The sequence below is a fragment of the Astatotilapia calliptera genome, chromosome 17, assembly GCF_900246225.1.
Source record: "Astatotilapia calliptera chromosome 17, fAstCal1.2, whole genome shotgun sequence".
In the NCBI taxonomy this organism is placed as follows: Eukaryota; Metazoa; Chordata; class Actinopteri; order Cichliformes; family Cichlidae; genus Astatotilapia; species Astatotilapia calliptera.
The window spans coordinates 36,250,694-36,273,822 of NC_039318.1; the positions used below are offsets into that span (position 1 = coordinate 36,250,694).

The 23,129-nt window shown below is 39.6% G+C and overlaps 1 protein-coding gene across 2 annotated transcripts in view; it reads right to left on the reverse strand.

Moving 5' to 3' along the window:
- tafa2 (TAFA chemokine like family member 2) overlaps nt 1-23,129 on the reverse strand; it is a 94,512-nt gene that overhangs the window by 36,173 nt on the left and 35,210 nt on the right. The window lies entirely within an intron of this gene.

The following is a 23,129-nucleotide window of genomic DNA, read 5'->3' on the forward strand; positions in this document are numbered from 1 at the left end:
AGTTTCTGTAAAGAGGAGTGGTTCAAAGAGATGTGAGCAAACCAAATAAAAGAAGCACCTACCCACCAAGTACTAGGTCATGTTTTACACAGGGTTCAAATGACATACAAATCAATGTAGGACTTTCTGGAGTTTTGACTGATATTCTGCTGAAACCTCCATCAAAATTAGAGGCCCTACATTTCTTTGTAAGTGAGCAGATTAATAAATTCAGCAGGAAATTAAATAATTATTTCCCCCAAGGATGAAAGATGGCTAGATAGACATCATTAACTCACATTAAGCCCCCGGTTTATTTGCATTTACCAAACAAAAGCATCTATTATCATCTGTGTCAGCCTCTCCTCCTTTTTTTTCCATCCCTTCGCTCGCCTGAATGCATGTTTGCTCGTATAAAGCAGGGATAGAGGCTCTTATCCTCCTCCTTGCTTCTCAAAACAAACTACAGCTGTGAATGCACCCCCAGATCACTATCTCCAAATTCTCTCTTTCTTCCCCTGCGTCTCCCCTCGTGCTCAACCGAACACGAGGTGAAGGCTCTCTGCTGCCCCAACAGGCTTCAGCAAGCCTCTGTAGGCTCTACAGCAGAGCGGAGAGCGGGCAGGTCGCAGTGGCTATTCCATCCCTCCGCAGTGCCTTTTTCTCTGCACTCCCTCTCCCTAATGAAGTGTGGTGGAGCCAAGGCCACGCTGCATAAACCGTCTGGCACAGTGTGTTATCACCGACAGACAATGATCAAATTTCAAACGGGGGATGCGGGAGTGGTTCGGTAATTACTGGAAGGGGCATAGTATCGTATGGCGGGAGGGGACAAAGTTACAAGCTGCGTTTATGCCTTATTTACCACCTCCCGCCTCTTATCTGGCTGCCGCATTGACATATAGATTGGCTAAACCTCATTGGGGATCTCAGATTATTTGTGTAATTAAGTTTATTTTTGCAAAGCAAACATGACCTTTTAGCAAGGTTTTGTTAGAGCGCTCAGTGTCACACAGGAATTAGTATTGAGTTGTGTTGCTCCAGCAATAAAGAACAGGCAGAACTCACATGTTTAATGTGCCCTTTAAAGATATAAATAGCTGCCTGTTATCTGGACATGTAGGCGATAGCAGTGTATGGAAGGGGAAGTCTTAAATAATCGCTGAAGATTTATTTATTTATTAATTTTGACATGGCTTCATTTAATGAAATTTGACTTAAAGGTCATGAATAATTTCTACATCACATTTTCCCTGCTTTAAAAAAAAGCTAAATATTTTTGGGAAATACTAATTGCTACCCAAAGCCATCACAGTGACAGCGAGACTACAGGAGGTCACCGAGAGCGAAGAAGTTATTTGAAGCGCCGCGGCTTGATTATGTCATTCCTTTCAGGTTTTTATAGGGATTAAACAAGATGCATCATGTTAATTTGTGAATTTCAGATGGTAAGTACCATCCAACTCTCGACAAAGGAAAGAGGCAGGAAAGAGCAAAGATGGGGGAATAATTCCAGTAATCTTAAAATAACCCAGATAACTCAATCTGAAAGACTCAAAGCAACGAGCGCACACATAGCTGAGATGTGACAGAGCAAAGAGACAAGCAGTTGCATGCAGTGGATGCAATAAAGCGTGGGTCTTTGACTTTTGATTCCCAAGTCCTCAAACTAACGATCAAAGCGGTCACTTGTTCCTACAATCTGATACAACCAACGTTAGTGAGATACAGGCACGAGTACTCGAAAAAAATGATATGTGGCATTTAATGAGATAGTAGAAGTGTAGAAGGCTAATCGCTCAGCTACAGGGCTCATTCATATTCTTCAAAGGGATTCTGATCATGAACCATAATGTTGTAACCACTAAAAGTAGCTGTGACACTGTGAAACGATGGTATGAGCTCCTGTAGAAACCATAAGTCTGTGTGATGTCAACCTTACTTTAACAAAAACGTGTTTCACTCACAGTGTCACAGAAAAGAATGACTCTACCCACAGTCCTAACATAAGGCAGCAAAGTGTCTCATTGAAAGAAAGAAGGTGTACTTTATTGATCCCCGTGGGGAAATTCCTCTCTGCATTTAACCCATTCACTCAGTGAAGCAGTGGGCAGCCATTGGGCGCTCGGGGAGCAGTGTGTGGGGACAGTACCTTGCTCAGGGGTACCTCAGGGTAGCTGTTCAGGGGAATCGAACCCCCGACCTTCCGATCATGGGGCCACCACTCTACCTACTGAGCTATCCCTGCCCCGATTGGTGGAAGTTGCTGTCGCCATGGAAATGTCAGGTTTCTTAGTCAGTGCTAAACTTTAGAAACCGCTTGAGCAGGCACAAACGCTACACACAAACTACCATTATACATTATTATATATGTATAATCTAATGCAGCGGTCCCCAACCGTTTTTGCGCCACGGACCAGTTTGTGCCCGACAATATTTTCACGGACCGGCCTTTAAGGTGTCACGGATAAATACAACAAAATAAAACTAGTACCGGTACCGAAAAAAAGAAGATTTATTCATAACACACGTGAAAAGACCCAGGAAAACCGAGTTAACGATAAAAACGATAACAAAATAACGCTGAAAACCGATAAAAACCCTGAAAACCATACATTTCACACCTGAGCCTCAACTCTCGCGGCCCGGTACCAAACGACTCACGGACCAATATACTGCTGTTAACAGCATAAATGTTAAGTTAAGCTAATTCCAAAACGTTCCAAAGGTCACTTGCTGTAGATTCTGGAATTTTCAGCAGTTTATTATTATGAGTAGTTCCTCTAATTTTAGGAGTAATTATGTATGCATTGTTGTACCTCTGACTTTATTTTCTGATCCAAATCCAGGCTTTGAATCAGTATTTGGCTCATAAACCACCTTGTAGCTAATCCCTATATTCTTTCTTTAAGAATATAGGGATTTTCTGAAATGTCAATAGAGAAAATGAATGAGAAAGTCATTTCAGAAGCACAGGCCTTAATAAAATGGCTTGTGCCCTATAGGCAGGGGTGCACATAAGTGGTCCACAGGTGCGCATTCGCTGTCAAAATAAAAGACGCGCACCAAATAAGAAGTTGCAACATTTGCATACATAAGATTTTCTGGAGGAGGACAGACATTTGTTTAGAACTCTTAAAGATGTCGAAGAAGCTCCCTTAAGCAATTACTTTGGTGTTCCTCCACCTCCAAAGAAATGTCAGGAGTCCGAACCGCAAAAGAAGCGTGTATTCTCGGAAAAGGGGTTGCAGGAGGTGAGCTGGTTTCAAACAAATGATGAACGCACAGAGATGTGGTGCAGAATATGCTGTGAAAATCCCACTCTAGAGGACAAAAACATTGCCTTTTATATGTACGCAAATGTGCGTTGCAACTTCTTATCTGGTCTTTTATTTTGACAGCGAATGCGCACCTGCGGACCACTTATGTGCACCCCTGCCTATAGGGTAGCTGTAACAGAAGACAACAGAAAAGGTAAAGAAACGCAAAATTTGTGCAAATATTTTGCGCACTAAAAATATTTCACAGACAAATTTTGTGTATATATACATTACATAAAAGGTTTGCATCCAAAAATTTGGCATTTAATGTCATTTTTTTCTCAGCACTTTCAGGGTGTAGGGGCCTTTAGAAGCACATCATGGTGTGGATTCCAACACATCCACTAGAAACTTCTAGCTTATCCAGGTGCAGAGCTTCCTTCCCATCTAACATAACTATAGGTCCAAATAGCAGCTTGTGCAAACAACCCCTGGTATCATTTTATGAGGAGAGTGGTTTATGAGGAGAGTGGTCTATCTGTGTGATAAAGTGTGTTTTTTGGATTGTCATTTCCCATCTTGCCTTGCTTCAATTAGATCTCCTTTGTTTCCCAGGACACTTGCTGTGCATCCCAGAAATATCATTAAGCCACTTATCCACAAGAGGAGGGATAATGCAGCGCAAACACTAAATGGACCCAAGGTGATCCTTTATTTTCATAAAATATTTTTTTCCACCACTATTAAAGCCACGATTGCCAGTATCATGGCATTTAACAGTGTTTTCAGTGTAGCTACAGAGCGATTGTGAGGAAGGAAATTCACTGAAATGTTGAGCGTGATATCCAGGTAATGCACCAGTGTCTGCATTTTCTCAAATGGACCTCGATTGTACGCCCAGATACTTATACTGGAACAGTGTGTGCTTACGTTCACCTCCCAGAGACAGATTTATGGTCACCGATTAGCCGGAGAATTGGAGGCTGGGTTGAAATGGTGGCCAGTTGGTGTCGGTGTGCAATTCGTAGTAATAAGTGTGTGGGGGGAAAAAAGGGTCATTGGTGCCGCAGAGCAGGGCAGCGTTACAGCATCATTTGTTGGATGCTGTCGAAAGGTGCAATTCCATAAATGACATCTCTTTGCACCTGAATGTGCTGCGTTGTCACTGGTGCTCGGCAGAGCGAGTCCCTGGAGATTTGTTACGCTTTGAAGCCAGTTTACGTCTTGACCTTGGCTTGAAGGTCTTTTGCATTTCTGCAACAATATCCTTATATTTAATATAAATAGACATTGTGATCCTGGCTGCATTATTGAAAGACACCTGTGGTACTCAAGCGATACTTAATCTTTATCAAGAGAAGAATTCCACAAGAGCCAAGACGACAGTTTTCCTGCCCTTGCTTGAAAAGAACCATTCACAAGCTGATCTGGTAAAGACGGATGAGACGACTGTGTCTTTGCAATAAGTCGTGGAGACATATCAACTCATGATAACAATGCATCTATGTGTAATTATTGTTAAGTACTCAGGTGAAATGAATTAGTGACACTGTCATGGTTGACTCTATATTATTCAGCATTCACTTTATTTCTCTTTATCCAATCAGAGAGGCAGAAACAAATACCTGTGGCAGGTCACGTTTAAGGGAGCAGTATTATATTTGGTAGATAATAATTTCATTTTCTTTGGGATTCTTTTTCATCAGTTATTGCACTAAAACGTGGAGGTTGATGAAACCTTATTTATATACTTGCATAGTTTTAAATACGTACATTTTTATTTCTGTGGCTGTTGTACATGTGTAGCATTCATTGCACTGTTTAGCAAAATTTGTTTAAATGTTTAGAAATGAATATTGATTAAAAAAAGTTATTCAGGATTATCAGAAGTGTATTCAAATTGTCTATTGAAAGTTAGAACCGGTTACTGTTATGTACAAAACAAAGTCATAGTAAAATTCATCGACTAAACTCAAAAAGATTCTCTTTGTTCTTGTCAGTCTGAAAACCTTTTGCCATTTTAAATGACTCGATATGGAACTATTATCACTTTGATCAACCTTAGAGGAACGGTCAGAGGTCAAATGTGACATGATACTTTAAATCTTTATAGTACAGTCATATAGTACTTTTAAAGTTATAAGGATTTTTTGGGGTCAATTTTTGACCAATAACATTATGTTGACCTTGAAGGCCTTGATGAAATTGCGCCAAACCAAAGATGTTTGTCCTGTGACAAGATTGCATGTTTCATTACTCTACTCAACCTTTTAAAATTGTAACATTGATTGATTGATTAAGCCTTTAATTGCAATGTTACACGCACATGTTACCTGCAGTAAAATGTGACCCCTTTCCAACCATACATGCATTGCACAAAAAACACATTGGGAAGACAAGTCAGAGAGGTCGGATGGTAAGAAAAACATTGTTTATGTAATAAAGATAATTCACATTTAGGTTGATCTTAGTTTATTTCAAGGTTAGACAAACACCTACACAAACAATAATAAATAATCATGTAAATCCTAAACATTTATGTTTATGTTAAGAAAAGATAAAATGACTTTGACACACAAACCTGGTAAATTATCACCCACGTTGCCCTGACATGCTCTACAAAACATTTTTAACTCAACCTTTTGTTGGTTTTTACGGCTCACAATACCTGTTTGACTTACTTACTGCTGTCACAATACTCGCTGTTAGATGCAGCAGCTGTTTTCAGTGACAGGATCTGTTTGGGCGAAGCTGTTTTTTTACACATGCAGCTCTGAACTTTTCCAGACATTAGCCGACGGGCCTGAATGTCAGGATGCAAATTGCTGGCTCATAAAAAGGTCTTTAACCTGTCAGCTCTCTAGCTTAATTTCTGTGTGATGGTCGGATAAATCCGTGTGAAAACAATGCTCGTCAGTGAATTCACAGTGAAAGAGTGGCTATGGAGTCTTTCTTGTAGTGAGAGCCTGACGAGGGCAAACTATCTCCTGTTGTGTGCTTCATGTCAGAGAGGATACATTTGGACAGAGGCCTGAACAGACAAACAATCTCAGCAGTTAGCTTGAGAACTTCCTGTAGTGCTAAAGTGCCGTAGGCCAAACCAAAGACACTACACCACATAAACGACTGTGTTGCCTGATGCCAACCGGAGTGTAATGTGTAATTCGGTAAACATTAGTCAACACAATAACACATGGCTTCATATGTTATATACACATGTATGCACAGTACAGCATTTCAGTGTTATACAAATAAAATGTATTTAAATTAAATTTATTTCAACTTATTCTTGTGTAATTTAGCTAATTGCCTCAGCTTGCTAAATGTAATGTCATGTTTTAACTATATGCCATAAAAGTGTAGGTTTAGCGCGTAATTCTCAACACTTTTTCTAAAATCTCATTACATTTGTGTGGCAGATACACAAACGAGACAACACGTGAATAAAACATCGTTAGAGGCACACTTCTTTAAGCTAAGCCAGACCAAATATGACAGCTCTGTACGCTATTCCAGTTCAACGTTTTATTTTTTTGAAAGACAAGACCACAACCGGTCGTGGCGGATGGCCCCCGCCCCGCCGCTGTTTTTTCGTTTCCACTGTCGCCAAAGTGCTTGCTCATAGGGGTCATATGATTGTTGGGTTTTTCTCTGTATGTATTATTGTAGCGTCTACCTACGATATAAAGCACCTTGGGGCGACTGTTGTTGTACAAATAAAATTGAATTGAATTAATTACTTGATTTCAGCATGATCAGCTCTTGCTTCATAGTTTCATCCTGTAATATTACCTGGAATTTCATTAGACTGAGCCAATAAAGAACAATAAAGCTCATTATCTTAGCAATGACTGCCCTCCAGTTTTATTCCTTTATTTATATATGTTCAACTACTGCAGCTTTCAGTGCTCCTTGGGAATTTATACTGCAGCTTGTAATGACGATTCAGATAGGCATTTTGAGAGAAAACAAACTCAAACTTAGACTGTATCTATAGTGGTTGGAATGTTTCATTAGCATGTAAGCCTCACAATATTTTTTGTATAATGTATGAGCCTTTTGCCACAGAACACAGAACAAGCCTGCAGAGAAATGTATAATATATGCAGAAGTGAAGTTAGCAGGGTAAAAAATGATAAAAACAAAACAAATACTAATAAATGGAAACATAAGTGTAATGTATAACTACCCACTGAGCACAGTATATTGTGCACTATGCTTGAGGACACTCAAGACCTCAAGCACAATATACTGTGGATGATGCAAATGATGTCTTTTACTGAAGAATAATGCATGTTCTTTTGAGCAGTGCCACCTCGCTGGCTGTCTTGGATTTGCGTGGTTGCATTAATCCGAACATTTAGCTCGTTCACTCCCTTCACAACACCGAAAGCAGCAGAGCCACAAGTCAGCTTTAAAGAAAGGCTTCACTTGAGCCTCGGCCTTGGTCACAAACACTTGATTCTTACACTAACAGCAAAGTCCCCGCCTGCAGTCACGCTGTCAACATTATCTCTCTGTTGTCTTGTGCGGTCCCTGAACTGCACATGTCGCCATCCCGAAAATAATAAAATATGTCAATCCAGATTTGACTATATCATTTTCAAATATCAGCGTTAATGCATTTCTTTTACAGTTGGAGTTCTGCTGCTTTAATTAACATTCTTGGGAGGTTCCTGTTTTCACCTGAGCTTTTTTAACAGCTTGAAAGGAAAATAAATGAATTGAAAAGTTTTGACAAGCCGAGTTCAGCGCTGCCCAGGGTCTACTTCCAGTTTATTGCTGTCAGTGGTGAAATAATAACATTTGGTGTACTGTTGCCTGGAGACACAGTGAACAACCCCAAAACTTGACACTTTGCCCAATCATTTATTGTCCCTGCTGTGACAGTGAGGCTAAACAATACATCAAAAGGTTCAGGTTATGATCCCGTCTGCTCCTGGCAGCCATACTGGGACTCTTTCCTTTTACCATTAGCATCTTTGCTAAAATATTTAGAGCTTACCAATGTGTCCCTCCAATTCCACCCTATGTAATGTAGACTATACACCCATCCACATATTTGGCATAGCAGAATAGGAACAAATGCATGGATCCCTTTCTCTGTTTTTATCATGCGAGTTTCACTAAATTCAGGATTGACATTTTAAGTAAGAAGGGAAATGTGCATTTTGACTCCTGTGGTACTGTTGTTAATCTGGGGCAAAAGCATAGAGGAAGCTTTGGCTACGGCTCAGGAGGTTGCTGGTTCAATAGCTGCCTCTGCTAGTCTGCATGTGTACATGCATAGGCATAGAAAAAGGTTCTTGCACAAGTATGTGGGAAAGAGTAAGAACGCACTTTGAGTGTATAAATTGTGTACTGCAACTATATAATTTACTGATGCCAAACTTCACTGTGCTTTAGTGTAGCAGAGCAGTAGTATTGTCAGAGTAGTAGTATCCCAGTAACCTGGGATGACAAAACATTGAAATACCTGAAACTGTTAGCTGTTCTGGTCATACGTGTTATTGTGGTCTTCAGTTTCCTCGAGTGTAGCCTACTTAGAATGTTAATATAGTCTGGCTTTAGTAAATGGACTGCTTCTTATACACTGTTTTTCTGCTATATTTAAGCGTTATACAGCATGGTCTAAGGAGCTTGGAAAGAAAAGCGTCTGGACTTCTTTAAGTGGCTTGAAGATGTTTCACCTCTCAGCCTAGAAGCTTTTTCAATTCTAGGGTCAAATGGTGGAGAGTCCCAGATTCTCCACCATTTGACCCTAGAATTGAAGAAGCTTCTAGGCTGAGAGGTGAAACATCTTAAAGAAGCCCAGACGCTTTTCTTTCCAAGCTTAGACTGCGATGACCTGGATGACTGAGAACCTTCAGATGTTATACAGCATGTCTCATTCACCTACAAATTCATATAAATGCTCCAAACACTCATATAAACACTAAATGCCAAATCCGTGTGTTACTGTTGCTGTTGTTGGTTCTTTAGCTGTGCGCCTCCAATATCACAACCTCCCTGTTTGTTGTGTTGGTGCATTTAATCTTTAACTAATATTATAGCTGCTGTGTGTGATACAGACCAGTCTGTGGATCACTTATGATTAATGTATCTGGTCATACGTGTTATTGTGGTCTTTGGGGCGATCGTGGCTCAAGAGTTGGCAGTTCGTCTTGTAACCGGAAGGTTGCCAGTTCGAGCCCAGGCTCGGACAGTCTCGGTCGTTGTGTCCTTGGGCAAGACACTTCACCTACTGGTGATGGCCAGAGGGGCCGATGGCGCGATATGGCAGCCTCGCTTCTGTCAGTCTGCCCCAGGGCAGCTGTGGCTACAACTGTAGCTGCCTCCACCAGTGTGTGAATGTGAGAGTGAATGAATAGTGGAATTGTAAAGCGCTTTGAGGGTCTCGAAAAGCGCTATATAAATGCAATCCATTATTATTTTTATTATTATCTTATTAGTCTTGCTTAGCACTAATTAGCCATTTTGTGCTCCTATCCATTGCACCCATACAATTTATGTTTGTAACCAGTGCTAACCAGTGTTGGCAGCAACCAAAATTCCAATATGAAGGTTCAGACTGCAGACTGCAAAATTACTGAATGATGTTGTAATGACTGAGATGACGTTATTTACACTTTCTTGGACACTTGAACAGCAAATCTACACAGGTTGCTCAAAATCCTTTACTGTGCAGACAAATACCAAAACAAATGGAAGCAACCAATGCACCAAAGATAGCTTTTCTAGCTTCAGCTCTCAAAAAGTATTTCAGTGAGGAACTATGATGGTTACTTTAAAAGTATGATTTACATTCTCTAATTGTCTTGCATGGTCTGCCTTGTTCACAGATACACCACAAAACACGTAATAAGCAGATTTACTCTTCCTAACATAATTAACCAACTGGCATTTTCACACTGATTTTTCCATAACTGGGATACACTTGGCTGGTGGCACATTTCTGATGTCTACAAATCCGGTGTTTGTATGCACAGACAGGGGAGAGCTTAAATGCTTCTTCAACAAGAACAGTTTCAATATATTCAACATCCCTAGTATTTCTAACTTCACTGTGGGACGGAAAGCTGCTATAATCTCATGTAGTCACGGTTAAGAATAGTGTTAAAATAGGAAAACAAAACTCACTATGAAGCATATTTGATTTGGCGGAACAGCACTTTAGTGAAACGAGGACTGCTGGTAGATTCTGACCTATTTTCCCATTGTTGTCCCATTTGTGTCATTTATTTTTCTACCTTGATGGGTTTGTGCAAAGCTACAATATTTTCCATTAGCAAGTGAAGGACTCGATTGACCTTGGCCTATTAATAGCAAATGTTATTTGCAAAGGAAGTAGGGGAAAAGCGTTGAATTAATTCTTCACCTGTTCTCTGCAGTCTTCGGGAGATTGTACTTGAAGTGCTAAACAATTCTACGGCATGTTAACCACGTGAGAGCAGTTTTTAAAGCTCCACAAAAAGGTAAAAGCAAGGACACACAAAAGATGAAAGACTGTTTAACTTTTTGACAAATAACCTAACCAAATAACACAAAGTTAGTGTTGTTTAGGTATCATCTATAAAAAAAAAGTCTCATCAGACTCTGTATAACTATGTCTGTGAAGGTTTTCAGTCATCCAGGTCATCATAGTCTAAGGAGGTTGGAAAGTGCATAAACGCATGGCTCAACATAGAAGAGCCACCTCCACGGGACAAGACTCAGCAGTCCATCTGCATCTAGAGGACAAAGGTCACTCTTTCGAGGACACCAGTGTCCACATCTTGGACAGAGAAGGCAGATGGTTTGAAAGAGGAGTGAAAGAAGCATCTATGTCCACTGTGAACGACCATGTCCTGTCTGCAGTGATGGGAATAACGGCGTTACAAGTAACGGCGTTACTTTTTTCAGTAACGAGTAATCTAACTAATTACTATTCCTATTGTTACAACGCCGTTACAGTTACTAACAAGAAAATGCGGTCCGTTACTATTTTTCAACAAACAGACGGTTGAAGCTGTGTTCAGCTTCCCGCATCTTATAGAAGTTGCACGGAAGTAGCTGACTACGCAAGTAATCTGGACGCTACAGCTTTAAGTAGCTGTGCGCGCTCCCGCGGACGGTAATCACGATCACTGTCTAGCACAACACCTGGAGCTCAGGGGGCAAAACAATCGCATGAGTGCTGCTGTTTGACTGAGGAAGAATAAAGTGGTCGTGGTAAGCCAATCACATGACCACTTCAAGACAAAGCAACAAGGTGATATGTACCAGTTTTTAAATTGTGTTGATAGGCCACTTAAAACCAGAGTCATGATAAACAAGATATACGCGGCGTTTTTTCCTCAATAGCTTCGTCACGTTTACTGTCTAAGGAAAGCGCAGCGAGACCTCTCTGCTTATGAGCAAAAAATTTAAAAACTGGGAAAGTTTTAGGAGTGACGGCGAGAGAGAGAGAGAGAGAGAGAGAGAGAGAAAGAAAAAGAGAGAGAGCGAGTTTTGAGATGTGAGAGATTTGTGACATTTAGCGTGTTTGCAGTGTGTAGTTAATGTGTTTTCTTGTGTAGTTAGTGTGTAGTGTTGTGGATGGTTTTGTGTTGTGTGTCAGAACAATGAGGCGACTGCTGTCTCCAGGTAGAAACAGGATCAGTGATACACCTGCTGCTGTCAGACCTGCAGGAATCAGGCTGTGATGTTTCCTTTATAGTGGACAGAAATTATTTTTTTGGAGTTGCACAAATAATTTGTGTGGCATCTTATTTAATGCAGAACAGCTGATTGTTCTGTAAATAGTTTGAAATGGTTATTTAAAAAAAAAAAGAGTAAAAGGTAAATGGATGCAAATAACTTTGTTGTTTGCAAAACTTGTGCATATGATTTTAAAATTGACAATTTATATTTGCATTTAAAGTTATGAAATATGATTCATTAAACATGTTTGTGGTTGTTATAGTAAAAATATAACTTTTTCTACTCGGATTTTATGTTTTCTGTCTGATTTTTGATCAATTGTGTTAATACAGTATATCAAAATGAAAACATGACTGTAAATTCAGACACGCGAGGTTGTGTTGAAAAGAATGACACCAAACAAGGCAAAGTAAACAGTTTTTAAAAGTAAAATGTGGAGGGAAAATCAAAAGTAGTTAAAAATGGCCAATTATACCCTGGACCCCAGAGGGTTAAACGTTTTTTGTTTTTTTTTAAAGTAACGCAATAGTTACTTTTCAAGTAATTAATTACTTTTAGAATATTGTAACTCAGTTACTAACTCAGTTACTTTTTTGAAGAAGTAACTAGTAACTATAATTAATTACTTTTTCAAAGTAACTTGCCCAACACTGCCTGTCTGCCATCTATAATCCAGTTTTCAGATCCCAGACTCCTTAACACCCACTCACATCCTGGGCCTTCTGACCTCAGGAAATCACATGATAGGGTGGGGCCAGGTTTCACAATGAGCTCACCTGAAACCCTGGCAGATTGTGACCTACACCTGTTTTCACACCTTGGCTCGTGTGATTAGGTAGAGGATCAATAGGGGGTCCATGTCCCTCTCGAGGAGACACTCCCACAGGGTTTAAATCTGGGACTCTCCATCATTTGACCCTAGAAGCTTCTCGGATGAGAGGTGAGATGTCTTCAAGCAGCTTAAAGGAGTCCAGACGCTTTTCTTTCCAAGCTCCTTAGACTCTGTAACTATGTACGTGTACGAAAGCATGTCTAAGAGTTTTAAACACAAAATTCCTACTTACATAAACGGTATGTACAATTGTTTTAAAACTGTATCCATCCACTATAATGACTTTTGTAATACTTTAATTGAATACGTTAATGTCAATAATGTAAATAACTGAACATATCTGAAACATCTGTGAACAGAACATAAACAAATAGAAAAGTAGGCTTGTTCAGATTAAAGAGGGAGATCAATTTTCTTGGAACATACAGCAGTGATGGATTTTTTCTTCAAAAGGGGGAATGTGCTTGAGCTGGAAGAGTTACAGATAAAATAAGTTATAAAGTTAGTTATAAAATAAGACGAGCCTTATGTCAGTGGTGTCCAAACCCAGGCCTCGAGGGCCGGTGTCCTGCAGGTTTTAGATGTGTCCTTGATCCAACACAGCAGATTTAAATGGCTAAATGACCTCCTCAACATGTCTTGAAGTTCTCCAGAGGCCTGGTAATGAACTTATCATTTGATTCAGATGTGTTGACCCAGGGTGAGATCTAAAACCTGCAGGTCACCGGTCCTCGAGGCCTGGAGTTGGCCAAGCCTGCCTTAAGTAGTCCCAGAGTTGAATAATAATAATAATAATAATATGTTGAATATTCTATGAGATAGTTTCCCTGAAGCACAGAGTTGTTTAAACAAGACACTGTGAACAGCAACAGTTTGATGTATAATACCCAAGGTTTTTATAATTAACAAAGTGTAAACTAAAAAAACTAAATCAAATTAGCTGTTACCGGTTTTGTTTTTGCTAGCTTTGTTTATTTGTTTTCTTAAAAAATGGCTCTACTCTTCTACTTTATGACTTCCAATCGCCACTAAATATCCGAGCCACTGTTGAAGAGCAGTCCCGACCGGCACCGGGATATGAGGATTTTCACATTCCACCTGTGTTAGAGACCGTACCACTGTTCCTCCGCCGCGATCCACCCGCCATCCCACCGGGAAGAAATGCCACAGTATAGACTTTTAAAAAAGATGGAAACTAAGTGAAACCTACCAAACAAAAATAAGTCTCTTTCACTGTACTGAAATTTGTCAATCCATCAAGCATCAGGAGGCATTGGTGGATCTATTAACTGAGACTTAGGCTACGTTCACACTGCAGGCGAAAGCACATCAAATCTGACTTTTTTGACCCTATGCGACCCATATCCGATCATAGTATGACAGTGTGAACGGCACAAATCCGATATTTTCAAATCCGACCCAGGTCACTTTCGTATGTGGTACTGAATCCGATACATATCTGATGTTTTAGAAAGCGACTGCTGTTTGAATGGTCATGTCGCACTAAATCCATGTTTTATGTCACTGACACAAGACAGACGCCAAGTATCAGCGCCGGAGAAAACATCGTGAACGCTTCCTGGCCGTCCAGTGTAGATGTCAGTGAAACTGTTGGGAAGACAACGTGAACGTTTTATTTGTACTGTATAATCTGCAGATTCTGACAGAAATCTGCAGCTATCCTTTGAAGCACCGCTCCTCTAAAACAGCAATAAGGATAATTACTAGGCCATATGTAAAGAACAAAATAACTTTATAACTTAAAGCAAAATTGGGAAACGTAAAGTCCGAAACAAGTCTTTATATTAAGACCATCAGTCAAACACTACTGTTTGGTCTGGGTCTAAACAGCGCGTTGTGTGTGACGTCTTCTTTTGCGCATGCGGGCCGCTTTGAGCGTTCACACTAGAGCACGTTTGCTGTCGCATTTTATTTGTAGTGTGAACAATCAGACAAAAAAATCGGATTTGATCAAAAAATCAGGATTGAGCATCAAGACCTGCAGTGTGAACGTAGCCAAAGATGTTTATGTGATGTGAAGCGCTGCTTGTACCCTTTGATACCTACTGAAAATCTTTAATGTTGCTCTTCTTAAAAATTGCAACCGCATACGTAGCACTGACACTAATGAAACTTCAAATACTTTCAATTGAAACCAAACTGAAATTTGCAAACTCACTTTGGAAACTTGAAACTGAAGAAACTGTAGATACAAATTCTAAATGAAATAAATATGAAAAATGCCTTTCTACCTGTGCACCAAACCTGACCACTACAATAAATCACATTATTATCAAATCTGTGTTGTGGTTAAACAGAAATATTCTCCAATGGTGTAAAAACATCATATAAGATTGTGCTTTTGGTTTAGTTTGACTTCTACGCCCAAAACCTTAATACTGTAACAGCACCTGCACATTAAAAGCGGGCGATAATGTGTTTTCAAATATTCTTTTCCTCCATGAGAAATGTAAAATCTTCCACTATCAACGTCAGCAGCGTGAAGGTCAAACATCTAATGAAGCAACACATTCATGAGCGAAGGCAGACACGAATGTTTCATTTTCTGGACTTTTTTCCAACACTTTAAGGAACACGAGCATGGTGTATTTTTACATAAATATCTTGCTTTTAAGCAGCTTTAATATTCAAAAAATGTTAGCATTACTTTCATGGCAATAATCATTTTAAAAGTGAAAGATTCAATTTTTAGTTTTGCTCAGTTGTAAGCTGCACGAGGCAAGTGTGTAATCCACAGTATCAGAGAGATTGCAGGGCGGGCAGAGGGAATGTTACTAAACCATAAAAAGCTGGACTTCCCCTCGCTGTTTCTGCAGCTGGATTCGATACAGGGATTACCCCCCCCTCGCTTACTCATCCCATTCCGTTCCCCTCCATCTCTATCTCGCTCTTTACTTGGACCGTGACAGAGACTGTCACCTCGGATGGCTGCAGGGAGCCGATTGCTCCGTCGCAGAACAAACATCGCTCATTCGCCAAAACACAGATGATCCCTTCTGACAGTTGAGGAGGGTAGCTCTCAACCCTGTCAAGCCAAACAAGGGAGTTTGCCCATTCTTTGTCACGCACTCTGTGAAGCATCTGTCTCAAATCCTGCTCAGTTCACTTCATAAACAAGACAAGACAGCTGTCACAAGCCGTGTTGGAAGTTGATATATGAACTTAGGACTATAAATGGAGCCTTGCTTTAGCACATTGTCCTGATGACTTGCTAATCAAATCGTTATCCACCAGCCTCCAGCGGAGAAAAGCCACTGCGCTGTGTGATTCACAATCCGAGTTCTGTCATGAGAGACTGTAAGTGGTTCAGTTTACTCCTCGGGCCTTCGTGTGCTCTTCTGATTATTTCTGGATGGCTGTTTTTATCAAATCCACGAGCTAATCCATATCAGAATCCAAGGAATGACAGCTCTGCGAAATATCCACATGTGATGGAGATAAATATATCTTTGCCGTTCAGATGAGTCTTTGTCACCAAGATTTCTTAATCAGCTCAATTCACCAATCGAGCTTTGTTCTTGTTGTTGTTGGTTTTTTCCCTTTGCTGCCTTACATGACTGTCTAGTAGTTCTTTGATCTAATGGTTTGACTTGATTCACAAATTATGATTATGCAAGATCTACTTTGGATTTTAATAAATACAAACGAGCCAGTTCCATCTGCTTCCAATCAGGGCTTTCTGCTGCTCAGCCTGATGACAAAATGTAATCTGTGAGTCACATTTAAGTGGGAAACATGATTTCAAATTTCACCAAAGCAGTGTGAATATTGGCATTGTTACCCGACACTGGTGCTGAGTGCCCTTTTAGAGAGTTAACCACCAGAACGACCTTCCGTAACGACACATCGAGATGCTATCTGAGAGGCCGCGCTCATCAAAACCGCAACTGCCAAATGGTCTCAACCTTAGTTTTCCTTTGATCAAAGTGTCTATGCATCACCATCTCTTGATCCCGTGTGCTATTTCAGTCCATCCCTCCCTCAAATGTTGCCTTGCAGCAGCAGCAGCAGGTAGAAGCATTTACACAGATCATAGTGCACCTCAACCAGTCTCCTCTTTTCTCTTTTTATAGTTAAGATCTCATAACACAACCGTCTAATATTTGTTCTCTTAAATATTTTAGTAAAAACAGCAAAAATGTGTTTACAGCACATTCAAAAATATATATCTGGTGTTGAAAAGCAGTAGTGGAATGTAGCCGAGTACTTAAGAAATTGTACGCAAATTTCAGATTCATTGTTTCGACATTTAATCTCTTTTTTTTAATTTGACATTTTTGATTAAATTGTACTGCAGTCTAGATGCTTATTGCTTTTTAAATTTAGAATGTGAATGCAAACTTTGGTGGGTTAAAATTAATTAAGAGAAAGTCATTAAATATAAAGTACAGTAGTAAATATACTTGTGCAATTACTGCAAAAGTATTACGAAGCTCAACACTGAAGGTCCTGAGGTAAAACATATGATCCATAATGCTATGCAAAGTATAATCTATTTATACTGTAGTCTGTTCAATCCCAAACTGAAACAACGACGAGGAAGTTTGCTGTTTCTATGAAAATGTTTGAGAATGCACCAGAGACAAAAATCTCTCTTTTTAAAGAATTTTCTTACACTTCAATGGAGAAAATTAATGGAAACTTTACTTTTAGAAGCAGAGAACTTTAAAAAGGGGGGGGTGGTTTCTGTTATACTTACTGTTTGTTAAAAATCTAAAAACCATTTTAGCATTTCAATTGTTTAAGGATGCTCCCCTGGTAAAGGACATATTGTGCTTATTTCCTCTCTCTCACTTTTTTTTTGCCTTACATGTTGCAACAGCTAGCTGGGTTAGCATATCTGTTAGACAGGAGAAATCGCTAGCTATTGTCTGCTAGCAGCTTCAAAGGGTTGTAATGACCATATTTGTCTCTACATTTATATTAATGAAAAAAGGGACTAAATTGCGCATTTTGTATTTCTGTTTTCGTTTTTTCCTGTTTCTGTTGTGTTTTGTGTGCTTTTGCAGCTTTTTTCTTATTGTTTGTGTTTTCTTAAGTTGCAGTCCGTTTGGCCTCTCAGGGCCACCGTAATTTTGTCAGTTTACGAGGTTCTAGTAAAACCATGAATGAATGTAGGCGAGCTGCTTCCCCCACTGTCTGGTCACTGTGATAAGCTAAGCTAGCTAATTGTTTATTTCCTAAAGTAAAGACCAATATAAGCCTTAAAAATATTACTTTTACACTTTTGTACAAGTGAAAAGTTTAGTCAACCATTTCTGAGGTTTTCAGAAGGTTAAACTAAACCATCTTTGAAACTGAAGAAATTTAGAGGGCAGTAGTGGTAATTTTATTCTGATTTACTATTAAATGAAATAAAAATGCCACATGATGTGTAGATGTTTTCCATGTTAAATATGAAGGGTAAACTTCAAAAATGTGAGCGTGGAATTTGCTAAAGTGGAGGATTTTATAGGTCGAGGAGGGACATGTGGGAAATGAAGTCAAGCTGCCAAAAGGACATCCAGGTCCACAGAAGGTCAAATAACGAAGCAACACTTTTGTCAGCTCTTTAAAAGAGTTTATTAATATCACATTGTGGTGCCATTGTGTCCTTGCAGCTACAGATTGCTCCCTGTAACTGGAAGGACACGGGTTTGATCCTTGTGACAGCTGGGTGTCCTTTTGCAAGATGCCAAATCCCTCTGTCAGTGTGGATGAGCGTGTCAGCTCAATGACTGCAGAACAACATGGAGGATAATAAATAAATGATGGGTGAAAAATTATATTTATCCCCGACTGCCAGTCAGGTGTGTGGGAGTCAGCAGGAAGCTCTCGGTCTGATTTAATTTCAGTTTTGTGGGCCATAATTTCATGCTATTGCAGTTTCTAATGTGTCAGGATGTTTGATTTGATTAAATTCAATTGGCTGTATTGTTTTTCTGCTGTCTTGCTAACAACACAAAGAATGATTACTACTACACAGCATTCTTGCCAAGCGATATTGTTCCTATAGGGATAAAAAGCGGGGATAATGGCAACATGGGTTTGAACCTTTACGCTGTCCCTCGGCTCTGCTGCCAGTTATACGATAAGCCAGAGCAGAACCACAGGCTTTGATTTAACATGTATCAGAATATTAAATGCCATTTTCTTTTGCCCCAGGTTGATAACAGAAACAGAGTTGTCTTTTTAGTTATTTTTAAGGTATGCGTTATTAAACGGCTGACAGCAAAAAGGTGGATGGCACGAAAAATCTCAGAACTAAAATTAGACTATTTAGATCCATCACATTTTATGAATTGATGTAGTTGTTTACACATTCCCAATTCTTTCAGCCAACTTCTCACTGATGCAGACATTTGGAAAACTGTCATAATTTGCTTGTTTAATGAGCAGAATTTGCCTACAGTTGGCTTATAATGTGTCTATGTTGCTATTGTGCGTACACAGAATGATGATTAAAACATGAAAATGAAAGAGATTTTAATGCACTTGTGTAACAGTGCTGTTAACGTTATTTATCCCATAATAAAATATCTTTGGGTTGTCCAATTATGTCTTATTTTTGTGTCTTTCTTTTTAATCAATAAGCTCTTTTTCAAAAATAGATAAAAACCTGCTGGGATTGTTTTTTGTTTCGCAGCAGCTTTACGTTGTCTTTCCATATGCATAAGCACCCGAACACAATCACATTACAGCTAAATCATGACTGCACCGTGGAGGGACCGATCGCCACTTCAACGGCATAACCGCTATTCATTTCGAATTCACAGCGGGGCCGACTTCTCGCACAGGAGAATAGGAATACATTATACTTTGAGGTAGACCGCCATTTATCATCATTATTAACCGAACAGCCAGTGAGCCATGCACCTGTGCGGATAGTTTCTCTCCCTCTGTTGCTCCTTAACCTTCATCCGTGACACGTTAAAGCACCTACAGGAGCTTTTGCCAAGTTTGGAATAATAATAATAAGGTTTCCAGTTAAGAGTCAAAAATTGCTATAATTGGCTTTAAATCCTTGCTTTTGCAGCAGGATTTATGCTGAGATTCAACATGGAGAGAAATGGAAATTATATAAACACTTAGCAACAGAGGCGCAGAGAGCAGAGTGCCAGTCAAAATACTGTGATATTCACGCACACAGCTGTCAAGGCTGCAGCCGCCTCGTTCTTTGTGAAGCTAAATAGGCTAATAAAGTGAGCAGATATGATCAAGCAGAGTTTGTCTGAATTCAGACGAGAACAGCATAACTGTGAAGATTACAGCAGACGATGGGCCGATATGTGAAGTTTTGTAGCTATGTTTAAGAGAAGAAAAAAAACCAGAGGCTTTTTTAAACGCCCCCCCCTTCCCGACTCCGTCTCACTTGTAACTATAAATGCTTCTTTGGTGACAGGCTCAGTGCGCTCTGCCTCGGTGTACTTCCTTCAGCGTGTGTGATCGGAAACCCAAAAATTCCCACCTCGGATTAGTTGCAGCCAATAAGCGTGGGGGAAACATGAATAGAGCTGGCTCTCGCACGCTTTGATGAGAAGAAAAGGTGAGGAGTGAGGTGTCGGAGCACAGGGGAAATCTATTTTTAGGTGTCTAATAAAACTTCTCAGTGCCGCACCGACAACAGCGAAGAAGTTGACAGGCGATTATGATACTCTTTAATTAGCTCCCAAGCTCCAGTATATCTGTTAGCCAATTATTATCACTCAAGACCGTATTTGATCCCGGCTACCCTGGCCTTATGTCAAAGAGCGGAAGAAATATAGACTGAATTTGCTTCATGACAAAGTGGCACAGGTTCCACCTTCACTTAAATAAAGGGGGGAAATGACCGGAGGGAGACCTCATCAAAAGACGAACAAATGGAGTTCATCTCTCCCAATACTGTCCTTGTCAACATGTGTGCAGAAGTCTTGGAGTGTGTACCAGCCCGTTAACAGTTCCATCTCTATATGATAGCTTTCCATACCAATTGGGAAAATGCCACCAGACATGTCATCCAGATATTTTCAGCAGCAGCAGAAAGGGTGCCAATGTTTCACTGATCTAAAACATAAGCTGTGAAGAACAACGGTATGTCTCTATAGCAGCACTTTGCACCTCCGCTCAACAGTTTTGCAGGGAGAACTCCACCGCAGAGGAAACACACGGGCCAATTTTATACATCTGCAGACCCAGAATAATACCAGCATGAACTGCAGTAACAAGGCAGGTAAAGTTCTGATTAGGTACTAGTTAGAAATCTCTTGCTGGCACAAGCTGATTGCAACAACATCACACAACTTCTCTCAAAAGCACAAAGTAGGATATCACACGGGCCTGAGATTTTGTGTCGAGGCGGGTATCCTGATCGCCACGCTTATTAGACTGGACCTGCTACAACACAGCATTTATATTTCAGTGCAAGTCACCGTGAGTGGGTATGTCTTTGGTCCTGTTTTAGGAGTTGTGATTCTATAAGTTAATAATTTCTCATTTTCAGTGTGATTAATACATTCATCATGATAGTATTGCCAGTCCAGAAGATGGATCCCTTCCCTTTGGTGTGAGGGGCTGGGGCAGCTGCAACACACACATACACATGTATACACCTTTAAGTTACTCTTCACAAGACTCTGTGTAGGCAATGCTTGTGTTTTATTGTGAATATAAGATCATTGAACGCCGCATGAATAGTTATAAATAGATATTTATACACCTTTATTGAGGTAAAAGTGTATATTTTCTATTATAAGTGTGGAAGGATGACAGTAACGATAATAACTTCTAATATACTAGAATAAACTTCCAGTAGCCAAAGTGACATCTTCACATATTGTGTTTTGTCCAACAAACAGCTTTTCATCGTTTAAAAGAATGAAAACTGTTGTTTTTTGCTATATTTCTGTAGCAAAAAGAAAATCACCAAATCATTGTATCGATAGAGCGTGGACTGGAAGGAAACTCATCGATCATGAAAATAGTTGCTGTCAAGTTCTTGTCATTTTACTGATGGAATGACAACCACGCAAACACATTCTCTGAAGAAAAAAATAACTGTCAAACCTGAAATTTTTAAAAGCTGGGGGGGGGGGGGCATGGCAGTCAGAATACAGTTACTGATACAGCTGAAATAGAAAGAGGAAGAACAAACTAGTTCCAGAATGAGCGTACTGAATAAAATGCAACTCTTTAAGCACGAGTGATGCATTAGAGAAAGTGAAGGTTCAACAGCAAATATCTTTTCAAGTGTGAGTGATAAATAATGTCAGAGAGTTCACTGAAATGTAAGCGTACAAACTGAAAGAAGTCAGTCGATGTTGTTGTCATTTTAGCTCTTGGTATTTGCTGTGTTCACTGGCAGCAGAGCTTTGTTTCCTTGGATATTCTTTCTGCTTGTTTATAACCAGTCCATTCATACTGTTATTTATTTTCTGCTCTCTCAGACTTAAATAGTCATCCCTCCATCGATCAGTCCATTCAATAGATCTATCCTCTTCTATGTTCTTGATCTCTCATCCAGTTCAATGTCACAGGGTTAGAGCCTACCCACACGTTTTCTGTTTGTTCTGGGGGGGTTGTTAATACACAGTTTAACAATAACTAAAAGTTGAGACTATCAAAGTTAAGAAATGCAATTAGCATTTATCAATATGATCTCACGTGAAAGAGAAACAGAGACCGTGAAAATCCCACTGAAGGTACTTTTTTTTTTTTTATTAAACATGTCGAGCAGGTTTTTGTGCATTAGAAGGAAACAGTGTTGCCAACTTAGCGACTTTGTCGCTATATTTAGCGAGTTTTCAGACCCTTTTCTAAAAAAAAAAAGGTCGTGAAAGCGCGTATCGCTTTTACTCTCAACAAGCAGCAGGTGCTGTAACGCAGTCAGTTCTTCTTTTACTCTTATTCTGTTTGTGGATCACAGGGTTTAAAACTACTTATAAACACACACACACAAATTAACTCCACCAGAGTGCCTATTTCAGGTCACTTTTGCCGGTCCAGGCCCGGGTAAAGGAGCAGGGTTGGAATTGTGAGATTAAAAAAAAACAATACTTGCTAAAAGAAATTTAATTTGTAGTTCTAAATAAACTCTAAATGCATTTAGGACGTTTTTTACTCACTTTATGTCTCTTCCACGATGTTATTTCTCTCTCCAACAACATAGGTTACAATTATATTAGCATGACCAATTATGCAAATTAGGCGATGACGTCATTTTTTTTTTCTTTTTTTTTTTTTTTCTCTAAATGACATCAGAAACAGCAGTATGCGACATTACGTGATGGCAGAGCTTCAGTTCATCCTTTGTTTTTTTTTTTTTTTTTTTTTTTTTCTTAAATAAATAGGACAGGGGGAATGAATGAGAGAAAGAGGGGGAGAGAAAGAAAGAAAAC